At 42.7% G+C, this 11,410-nt stretch overlaps 1 protein-coding gene across 6 annotated transcripts in view; it reads left to right on the top strand.

Moving 5' to 3' along the window:
• Positions 1-11,410, top strand: part of N4BP2 (NEDD4 binding protein 2) — a 102,258-nt gene that overhangs the window by 4,612 nt on the left and 86,236 nt on the right. For all 6 annotated transcript variants that reach the window (XM_017509886.2, XM_037731843.1, XM_037731842.1 and 3 more), the window contains exon 2: positions 10,017-10,113. The gene's annotated coding sequence lies outside the window, so the exon portion shown is untranslated. The remainder of the gene's footprint in view (positions 1-10,016; positions 10,114-11,410) is intronic.

The following is an 11,410-nucleotide window of genomic DNA, read 5'->3' as shown; positions in this document are numbered from 1 at the left end:
TTTTTTGAGATGGAGTCTTGCTCTGTCACTCAGGCTGGAGTGCAATGGTGTGATCTCGGTTTACTGCAACCTCTGCTTCCCAGTTTCAAGTGATTCTTCCACCTCACCCTCCCAAGTAGCTGTGATTACAGGCACACACCATCATGCCCGGCTAATTTTTGTATTTTTATAGAGACAGGGTTTTGCCATGTTGGCCAGGCTGGTCATGAACTTCTGACCTCAGGTGATCCACCTTGGCCTCCCAAGATGCTGGGATCACAGGCATGAGCCACCGTTCCCGGCCTCGTTAATCAATTCTATCTGAGCTCACATACAAATTCAGAGATTCAAAGAGCCTTTAATAAATTTATGTGGCTAAGTAGCTAGATTTAAAAAAAATTTTTTTTGGAGACTGTGTCTCCCTCTGTCACCCAGGCTGGAGTACAGTGGCACAATTATAGCTCACTGTAGCCTTGAATTCCTGGGCTCAAGGGATCCTCCTGCAACAGCCTCTTGAGTAGCTGGGAGTATAAGCAAAGCCTGGCTCATTAAAAATTTTTTTTTCTGTAGAGTCAGGGTCTTGCTGTATTGCCTAGTCTGGTCTTAAACTTGTGGGCTCAAGCAGTCCTCTTAGCTCAGCCTCCCAAGTTGCTGGGAATATGGGCCTGAGCCACCATGCCTGGCCTTTTTCTCTAAATGGATTGTGTGACCATATCCTTTGATCATTTATTGGCTGTTTTTCTTTTCTTCTTTTTTTTTTTTTTAAATTTAAATTGAGACAGGGTGTTGTTGCCATATTGCCCAGGTTGGTCTGATACTTCTGGGCTCAAGCGATCCTCCCATCTCACCCTCCTAAAGCGCTAGAATTACAGGTGTGAGCCACTGTGCTCATGACTGTTTTTCTTAAAACTTTATGCAAGCCTCAGATATATGGTTATTAGTGTCTTTGTTATTATTATTTTTTTGAGCTGGAGTATCACTCTATCACTCTGTCATCAAGGCTGGAGTGTGGTGTCATCTTCTCGGCTCACTGCAACCTCTGTCTGTTGGGTTCAAGCGATTCTCCTGCCTCAGCCTCTGACTAGCTGGGATTACAGGTGCCTACCACCATGCTCGGCTAATGTTTGTGTTTTTATTTTTAATTTTATTTATTTAGAGATGGAGTCTCGCTCTTGTTGCCCAGTCTGGAGTGCAGTGGCACGATCCCGGCTCACTGCAGCCTCTGCCTCCTGGGTTCAAGTGACTCTCCTGCCTCAGCCTCCTGTTTAGTTGGGCTTATAGATGTATGCCACTGCGTCCGGCTAATTGTTGTATTTTTAGTAGAGATGGGGTTTCGACATGTTGGCCAGGCTAGTCTTAAACTCCTAACCTCAGGTGATCTGCCTGCTTCAGCCTTCTAAAATACTGGGATTACAGGCTTCAGCCACTGCACCCAGCCTGTTTATTTATTTTTTGAGGTGGAGTTTCGCTCTTGTTGCCCAGGCTGCAGTGCAGTGGCGAGATCTCTGCTCACATCAACTTCTGCCTCGTGGGTTCAAGTGATTCTCCTGTCTTGGCCTCCAGGGTAGCTAGGATTACAGGCGTCAGCCACCATGCTTAGGTAATTTTCTTTTCTTTTTTTTTTTTTTTTTTTTAAGATGGTGTTTTGCTCTTGTTCCCCAGGCTGGAGTGCAATGGCACGATCTGGGCTCATTGCAACCTCCTGTCTCCCGGGTTCAAGCAATTCTTCTGCCTCGGCCTCCCAAGTAGCTGGGATTACAGGCATACCACATGCCCTGCTAATTTTGTATTTTTAGTAAAGACAAGGTTTCTTCACGTTCGTTAGGCTGGTCTCGAATTCCCGACCGTAGGTGATCTCCCCGCCTTGGCCTCCCAAAGTGCTAGAATTACAGGCATGAGCCACTGCGCCTGTCTCTGAAATATTTTTTAAAAAATAAAATGATCAAATAAAACAAAAAGTTAAAAAAAAAAGGCATATGTGAATTTATCATCCTGTCATTGCTTCATACTTCCACACTGTGAAATTGCCTTGTTCTACAGATGCGATAATCAGTTTTTCCCTAATATTTCTAAAATTAGTTCTTTATTAGAATTTATTTTAGTATAAAGTATGATAGGCTGGGTGCTGTGGCTGATGACTGTAATCCCAGCACTTTGGGAGATTGAGGTGGCAAGATCACTTGAGGTCAGGAGTTTGAGACCAGCCTGGCCAACATGGCGAAACCCCGTCTCTACTAAAAATACAAAAATTAGCTGGGCATGGTGGCAGGTTCCTGTAGTCCCAGCTACTCTGGAGGCTGAGGCAGAAGAATTGCTTGAATCTGGGAGGCAGAGGTTGCAGTGAGCTGAGATCATGCCACTGCACTCCAGCCTGGGCAACAGAGCGAGACTCCATCTCAAAAAAAAAAAAGGAATTTCCCCAGTTACCATCCACATGCTGATAATTCTGTAGTTTGCAACTGAAAGCTATTTTCTGGTAACTGGACTCATATCATCTATCTTCATGACATGTCCATTTGGATGTTCCTATGGGTACCTCAAACTCCGCATATCCAAAACTGTAGTTGCTAATAACCTTACCATCCCCAAACCAAAAAACTAAAACAAACTCTGCTTGTTTTCTGTCTTATCTGTAGGGGAAGATTAAATGCGATAGTGCATGTATGTGGTAAGAAATCAGTATATAGGGCGGGCGCGGTGGCTCATGCCTGTAATCCCAGCACTTTGGGAGGCTGAGGTGGGCAGATCACCTGAGGTCAGGAGTTCGAGACCAGCATGACCAATATGGTGAAACCCCATCTTAAAAAAAAAAAAAAAAGAAATCAGTATATAGTATATACTGCTAATAATAACTTGGTAGAAACCTGGCCTATTCCTTTTACTCTTTTTTTCTTTCATATTTGGAATCATTACTCAGCCCCATTGGATTTTTTCTCTTTAATATCTCATGAATCTGTTCCTTTTCCCTATCCTCACTGCTGCCATCCTATTCCATGTGTTAGTTTCCTCTCTCACCTGGGTTGTTGCATGAGCCCCCTAACAGGTCATCCCTGCTTTCAGTCTTCCAGTCATTTTTTTTCCACTGTAGCTACAGTAATCTAACACATTTGAGCTTTGTTTGTGATTTCATGGCCTTCTGAACTTCCTCTTTTTTTGTGTGTGTGTGTGAACCTTTTGAACTTCTTCACTTGGCTTTCAGGATTCTCATGATTTGGATCCCTATTGACACTTGGCTGTCAGTGTGCTACTTCTGTTAAGTTCCTTGTATTTCCCTCTGAAGTGGTCAGAGTTCCTTAAATCTATGCCTGAGTACAGAAGCTTGTATCTGTTTGGAATACCTTTCCTAGTTTACTCCATACCCTCACTTTTGTTTTCTTAACACAGGCTTGTCTTTCAGGTCTCAGCTTAGGTGGTAGCTCTGGGAGAAAGCCCTTGATACTTCAAATCTGGGTTACATGGGCCTCCTTTCTGTGTCCTTAGCACTCCATGTTCTTTTATTACCTTGTAATTGCTTGGTTATTTATCATCTTACCACATAGCGGGAAATGGACCGTCTTAAAAAATGATGTGATTTGCATGAACTGTATTGAAAAGAGAATGAGATAGTAATTTTGGGGTTTATCTAATAGGAAGAGGAAAGGGACATTATATTTGGTAGATGAAAGTTTTCTAAGCTAGAGAAGGCATATCAGGCCCTTTTATAGCCTGAATGAAAAATATCCTTTGGTGTCTAAATTTTATCAGTTCATTTCTCTATTAGTTAGGGCTTTTTGGAGCTCAAGTAACAGAAATACAACTTGAAGTAGTCTCTAGGAGAAAAAGTTATTGGTTCATATAACCATATAATAGACATTGTATGGATAGAGATGACCATGAAGAGCTAGGGTGGGAACTTGCCCATAGTTGGGACCTTTTTGTGCTTATACTCTGTGCATACTGGCTTCATTCCTTTCTTCTTCTTCTTTTTTTTTTTTTTTTTTTTTAAATCAATTATCAGTTTCTTCCACAGGAGGCTTCATTCCTTTTAGTGCAAATATGTTTCTTCACATGGTGACACCTGGTTCCTGGCAGCACAGGGGTATCAACTAGAACCTTGACCCAATCTAGCATTTGAGAGGTTGAGGTACTATGCCTAGTTCATTCCAGGTTGTGTGATATGCTCACTTACGTGGCCAGGGATCTGTTAGCAAAAAGCAGACCAGACCTCAAGTAGCGGAGGGGAAGCAGTTCTGGGCAGACATAAAGAATATCTACTTTAATTCTTTTTAAATTTATCTGTCTATGTATCTGTTTTTGAGATGAAGTTTCTCTCTTGTTGCCCAGGTTGGAGTGCAATGTTGCGAGATCAGCTCACCTCTGCCTGCCAGGTTCAAGTGATTCTCCTGTCTCAGCCTCCCAAGTAGCTGGGATTACAGGTGTGCGCCACCACACCCGGCTAATTTTTGGTCTTTTTAGTAGAGACGGGGTTTCATCATGTTGGTCGGGCTGGTCTTGAACTCGTGACCTCAGATGATCCTCCCGCCTTGGCCTCCCAAAGTGCTGGGATTACAGGCATGAGCCACTGTGCCTGGCCAATTTTATTTCTTTATTTAGAGATGTGGGATCTCACTATGTTGCCTAGGCTGGCCTTGAACTTCTGAGCTCAAGTGATCCTCCTGCTGTAGCCTCCCAAGGTGCTGGGACCACATATGAGCCACTGTGCCTGGTCTCATCCACTGTAATTCTTAACCACCTTTCTGATTATTAATTTATTTTCATAAGTTCTTTATTTGTGGTAAAGAGATGCCCTGTATTATGGACCTGTGTATTCCAGGTACTAAAATAGTAAGTCCAGTATTTTAAAGAAGTTGGCCTTTTGGCCTGTGCTAGCTTATAAACAAGTATTATTGAGCTCTTGTTTGCTAAATAAAATACATATCTGTGAGAAGCTTACAGACTAGTAGTCTCAACAAGTAAATACAAAGATGCTAAGATAGATGCCTAGGGTGCGTTGGGAGCTGTAGCTAAATCATGCGTTGAGATAGTGGGAAACTTTCCGGAAGGAAAGTAAATTGAATCAAGAAATATGGGTTCGGTGTGATGGGGTAGAGGCCCTTTTTTTTTGTTTTGAGATGGATTCTCGGTCTGTCGCCCAGGCTGGAGTGCAGTGGTGGAATCTCAGCTCACTGCAACCTCTGCTTCCTGGGTTCAGGCAATTCTGCCTCAGCCTCCCAAGTAGCTGGGATTACAGGCGTGCGCCACCGTGCCTGGCTAATTTTTGTATCTTTAACAGAGACGGGGTATCACTATGTTGGTCAGGCTAGTCTTGAACTCCTTACCTTGTCATTTGCCCACCTTGGCCTCCCGAAGTACTGGGATTACAGGTGTGAGCTACCACACCCAGCTGGGGTAGAGGGACTTTAAGGCAGAGCATGTATAAGGCACAGAGCTGTGAAATGGCCTTCCTTGTGTGGGAAACAAATAACTAGATGCAGGTGGAGTAGAGAGTACCTGATGGGAAGTAGAAGAGGAGGCCAAAGGTAGATAAGGGACCATGTCATAGAATTCCTTGAATCCTTTACCACATAGTTGGAACTTGATCTTAAAAGCTATGGAGAGTCATTGAAGGACATTTAAGCTAGATCTCTCAGGTTTGAAATGCCCATGGAATATTCAACTGGATATATCTGTCAAGCAGTTAACTATATTGGGGTTTGGGAGAAGATTATCAAGTAGAGTCACACTTATACAGGCATTGAAGCCATGGGTTTGGATGGACCTAGAAGAGGTCACTTGAACAAAAGATGAGAAACAGAACCTTAGCGAGCAATGACACTGAAAAAGTGAGCAGAAGACAGGAAATCCGTGACAGAGACCAAGAAGGGCCAGCCAGAGAAAAACCAGTAAATGCTGCTTGGGGTGGGAGGGTGGATTGTACTGGGTCAAGGAGTCAACAGAAAGAAGTTGAAACAACAAATATAAACTACTTTAATTTTTTTTTTTTAAATTATTTCATAAAGATTGGGTTTCACCATGTTGGTCAGGCTGGTCTTGAACTCCCAACCTCAGGTGATCCGCCCGCCTTGGCCTCCAAATTACTTGGATTACAGGCGTGAGCCACCACACCCAGCCTACTTTCATTTTAAGAAACTGAAACTGTATAGGAAATAATAGGAGTTTGGTTAGTCTGATCATTATCAGTTCTGTGTGCACAGAGAACATAAAATTTCTAGACAGTTTTTCCAATGCAGGAATTTCAATTTTGTAGCATTTTTAAGTACAGTAGGAGAGGATGGAGGCTTTTTTGGCAGTGGTTGGGAAGGAAGAAGTGATTGACTAGGGGGAATGGATATCATACATGCAGTCCCTGGGGAGTACGAGTACCTAGTAGAGTATTTATTTTGCACGTAGTTTCTGGACCTATAAAGATCCAGTAAAGCGTTTTTTTCTGGGGACCCAGAGTTAATAATTGATTATGTACTTGTAATTAAATTTAGTTCATTTCTCAGGATTTCTTTTTTTTTTGAGATGGAGTCTCACTCTGTTGCCCAGGCTAGAGTGCAGTGGCACGATCTTGGTTCACTGCAGCCTCTACCTTCCCGGTTTCCTGGTTCAAGCGATTCTCTTGCCTCAGATACCCAAGACCTGGGACTACAGGCATATGCCACCACATCCAGCTAATTTTTATGTTTTTTAGTAGAGATGAGGTTTCACCATGTTGGCCAAGGCTGGTCTTGAACTTTTGACCTCAAGTGACCCACCTGCCTTGGCCTCCCAAAGTGTTGGGATTATAGGTGTGAGCCACTGCGCCTGGTTCTGTTCTCTTATTGATTCTCTCTCTCTTGAGTGAACATTCTCTTTCTCTGCTAAATTACCTTCTCTCAATTTTTTTCTTTGTAGTTAAGCTCCTCATAGTTTTTTTAATTGTGGAAAAAAGTACAACGTATTTACTATCTTAACCACTTTTTTTTTTTTTTTTAAAGATGGGGGTTTCACCATAATGGCCAGGCTGGTCTTGAACTCCTGAGCTCAAGTGATCCACCCACCTCGGCCTCCCAAAGTGCAAGGATTGTAGGCGTGAGCCACCAAGCCCGGCTATCTTAACCACTTTTAAGAGTACAGAACAGTAGTGTTAACTACGCTCATTGTTGTGCAGTTCTTTTCATCTTGCCAAACTGAAACTGTACTCAGCGAACCCCTTTTGTTCCTCTTCCTAGCCCTTGACAACCATGATTCTACTTTCTGTGTCTAGAGTTTGACTACTGTAGATAACCGATTTAAGTAGAAACATGCAGTTTTTTGTCATTGTTATTGCTGTTTTTGGGGTGACTGGCTTATGACACTTAGCATAATGTCGTTAAGGTTCATCCATGTTGCAGCATATGACTTGATTTCCTTTTTTTTATTTTTTATTTTTTATTTTTTTAGACAGGGTCTTGCTCTGTCACCCAGGCTGGAGTACAGTGATGTAATCATGACTCACTGCAGCCTTGACCTCCCTGGGCTCAAGCCATCCTCCCACCTCAGCCTTCCGAGTAGCTGGAACCACAGATATGCACCACCACACCTGGATAGTTTTTGTATTTTTCGTAGAAATGAGGTTTTGCCATGTTGCCCAGGCTTGTCTTGAACTCCTAGGCTCAAGTGATCAGCCAGCCTTGGCCTTCCAAATGCTGGGATTACAGGCATGAGCCACTGTGCACTTTTTAAAGGTTGAATAATATTCCATTGTATGTATGTACCACGTTTTTTTTTTAATCCATTCACCTGTTCTTGGGCATTTAAGTTGCTTCCATCTCTTGAACTATTATGAATAATGCTGTAATGAACATGCATATGCAAATATCTATTTGAGATCCTGTTTTTAATTATTTTGGTTATGTACCCTGAAGTGGAATTGCGGATCATATGATAATTATATTTTTAATTTTTTGAGGAGTGCCATACCCTTTGCATAGTGGCTGTGCCATTTTATCTTCCTACCAGTAGTACACAAGAGTTCCAGTTTCTCTACATCTTCGCTAACACTTTTTAAAAAAAATTTTTAAATTATTTATTTATTTTTTGAGGTGGAGTTTTGCTCTTGATGCCCAGTCTGGAGTGCAATGGCTCAATCTCGGCTCACTGCAATCCCTGCCTCCTGGGTTCCAGCAGTTCCCCTGCCTCAGCCTCCTGAGTAGCTGTCATTACACGGATGTGCCACCACACCTGGCTAATTTTTTGTATTTTTAGTAGAGATGGGGCTTCTTTATGTTGGTCAGGCTGGTCTTGAATTCCTGAACTCAGGTGATCTGTCTGCCTTGGCCTCCCAAAGTGCTGGGCATGAGCCACTGCACCTGGCTGGTGTTTTTTTAAAAAAATGCCATATTTCAATCAAGAGCTACCCATTGCATTTGGTTGTAATCTCTTGAGTCTTTTTTAATATATAGGTAGAACTGTAATCTCTTGAGTGTTTTTTAATATATAGGTAGAACTGTCTCCTCTACCCATACACCTCCTTTTCTACTCTGCTTCTCTGTCCCTGTGGTATTGACCCATTAGGCCTGTTGAGATGATTACATTTTATATTGCCGCTTGTTTCCTCATAGAATAGTATGACTTTCTGTATCCCCTGTATTTATTTCCTTTAAATTGGGAGTTAGATCTAAAGGTGAGTAGACTTAGATTAAACAGTTTTGGAAGAGTACTTCATTTAGTAATTCTATGTACTTCCTTCTGTTTCTTGTTAAGAGGCATAGAATGTCTAGTCCCACTATTTTGTTGCTGTATTTGATCACCAAGTTAATGTGGTGAGAACCTTACCATTTCATTATAAAGTTATGATTTTCATTTTGCTTCCAGCAAGTGGTAATCTGTAGGGTGGTTCTTTGACATCAGGTAAATTTTTTTTTTTGAGATGGACTTTCGCTCTTGTCACCAGGCTGGAGTGCAATGGTGCCATCTTGGCCCACTACAGCCTTTGCCTCCTGGGTTCAGACAATTCTCCTGCCCCAGCTTTTTGAGTAGCTGGGACTACAGGCACACCCCACGACACCCAGGTAATTTTTGTAGTTTTAGTAGAGATGGGGTTTTACCATGTTGGGCAGGATGGTTTTGATCTTCCTGATCCTCCTGCCTTTGCCTCCCAAAGTGCTAGGATTACAGGCATCAGCCCCTGCACCTGGCTCGCCTGGCTATTTTTTGTAATTTTAGTAGAGATGGAGTTTCACCATGTTGCCCCAGCTGGTCTTCAACTCCTGAGCTTAGGCAATCCTTCCCCGCCCCTGCAGGCCTCTCAAAGTAATAGGACTACACTCGTGAGGCACCTCGCCCAGCCCCAAATATATTTCTTTTTTTTTTTTTTTTTTTTGTGGGACTTTTTCTGAAATGGAGTCTCACTCTGTCACCCAGGCTAGAGTGCAGTGAAGCCATCTTGGCTCACTGCAACCTCCACCTCCCAAGTTCAAGTGATTCTCCTGCCTCAGGCTCCCTCCCAAGTAGCTGGGATTACAGGTGCGTACTGCCATGCTCAGCTAATTTTTATTTTTAGTAGAGATGGGAGTCTTACCATGTTGGCCAGGCTGGTCTCGAACTCTTGACTTTAAGTGATCCACTCACCTTGGCCTCCAAAGCGCTGGGGTTACAGATGTGAGCCACCACCCTTGGCCAGGTCAATTTCTTTATCAACTTTTCACCTAATGATTTTAGCATTAATTGATGATTCTTGATTAGCTATTTAATTACAGGTGAAACCATTGTTTTGGGTTCTGTTGTTCCTTTTACATTTAGTAGCTAGCCACTGTCTAGAAAGATAAGATTTCTTTCATCAACTGAGGCTATTTTGTTACCTAGAATTAGTGTTCTACTTAAAGGCAGAAGAAATGCTTAATTATTTTCTTTAATATAGACATTTTCAGAGTGCCATAGTCACCTCCAATGGCAGTAAGCACAGTCTTTCTTGTCTTCTGTATTTGGAATATCATATGTATTAAAAATATTATATACATTTTGACTTTGATTTCTTGGGTGATTATAGTTTGATGTGAATTTGACTTTAATGTCTAACTTTTCTTTTACAGTAAGAAGACATGTTGGATATCAAGAAGAGCTATAGAGTTTGCATATATCAACCGTGGCCTTAATGAGCATGTTGCCAGCATCGATGCTAGACAGACAGTAAGTGTTACTAAAGTTGTAAAGTACGAATATTTTACATGTAGTTTTTTGTTTGTTTTGAAATCGGGTCTCGCTCTATCATCTAGGCTAGAGTGCAGTGGTGCGATGTTGGCTCACTTTAGCCTCAAACTCCTGGTCTCAAGTGATTCTCTCACCTCAGCTTCCAGAGTAGCTGGGACTAAGGTGCATGCCACCACATCTGACTAATTTTTGTATTTTTTGGTAGTTTTTTTTTTTTTTTTGTGACAGAGTTTTGCTCTGTTGCTCAGGCTGGAGTGCAGTGGCACGATCTTTGGCACGATCTTGACTCACTGCAACCTCCGTCTCTTGGGTTCATAGAATTCTTCTGCTTCAGCCTTGGAATTACAAACGTGTGCCACCATGCCTAGCTAATTTTTGTATTTTTAGTAGAGATGGGGGTCTCACTGTGTTGGCCAGACTGGTTTCAAACTCCTGATCTCAAGTGATCTACCCACCTTGGTCTCCCAAAGGGTTGGAATTATAGGCGTGAGCCACTGTACCTGGCCCAGAGATGATGTTTCGTCATGTTGCCCAAGCTGGTCTCAAACTCCTTGGCTCAAGTGATTCACCTGCCTCAGCCTCCCAAAGTGCTGGGACAACAGGTGTGAACTACTACACCTGGTCTACACGTAGGTTTCTAAGCTTTTACTTATATATTTGAGTGACTTAAAAAAAAAAACATCTCATGAGAAGAAAAATATAATCAGAGATTTTGTTACTAGAATTTTCAAAACAGATTATGGTGGCAGAAAACATGTTGACTGAGAAAGCATAAAGAACTGAATTGTGGTGTCAGTTTTCCTATTTAACATGTTGGCTAGGCTGGTCTTGAACTCTTGACCTCATGACCTGCCTGCCTCGGCCTCCGAGAGGGCTGGGATTACAGGCTTGAGCCACTGTGCAAAGCCCTCTGCTTCCTAAGGGCCAATCTTGGCTGGGCGCAGTGGCTCACGCCTGTAATCCCAGCACTTTGGGAGGCCGAGGCGGGCAGATCACTTGAGGCCAGGAGTTCAAGACCAGCCTAGCTAACATGGCAAAAACCCATCTCTACTAAAAATACAAAAATTAGCCAGACTTGGTGGAGTGTACCTGTAATCCTAGCTACTCAGGAGGCTGAGACATGAGAATTGCTTGAGCCTGAGAGGCAGAGACTGCAGTGAGCTGAGACCTCATCACTGCACTCCAGCATGGGTGAGAAATTAAAATAAATAAATAAATAAGGCCAGACACAGGGGCTCACATGTGTAATCCCAGCACTTTGGGAGGCTTAGGCCGG

The sequence above is a fragment of the Cebus imitator genome, unplaced genomic scaffold (assembly GCF_001604975.1).
Source record: "Cebus imitator isolate Cc_AM_T3 unplaced genomic scaffold, Cebus_imitator-1.0 Scaffold425, whole genome shotgun sequence".
Classification (NCBI taxonomy): domain Eukaryota; kingdom Metazoa; phylum Chordata; class Mammalia; order Primates; family Cebidae; genus Cebus; species Cebus imitator.
This window is presented reverse-complemented; position numbering and strand designations above follow the sequence as displayed.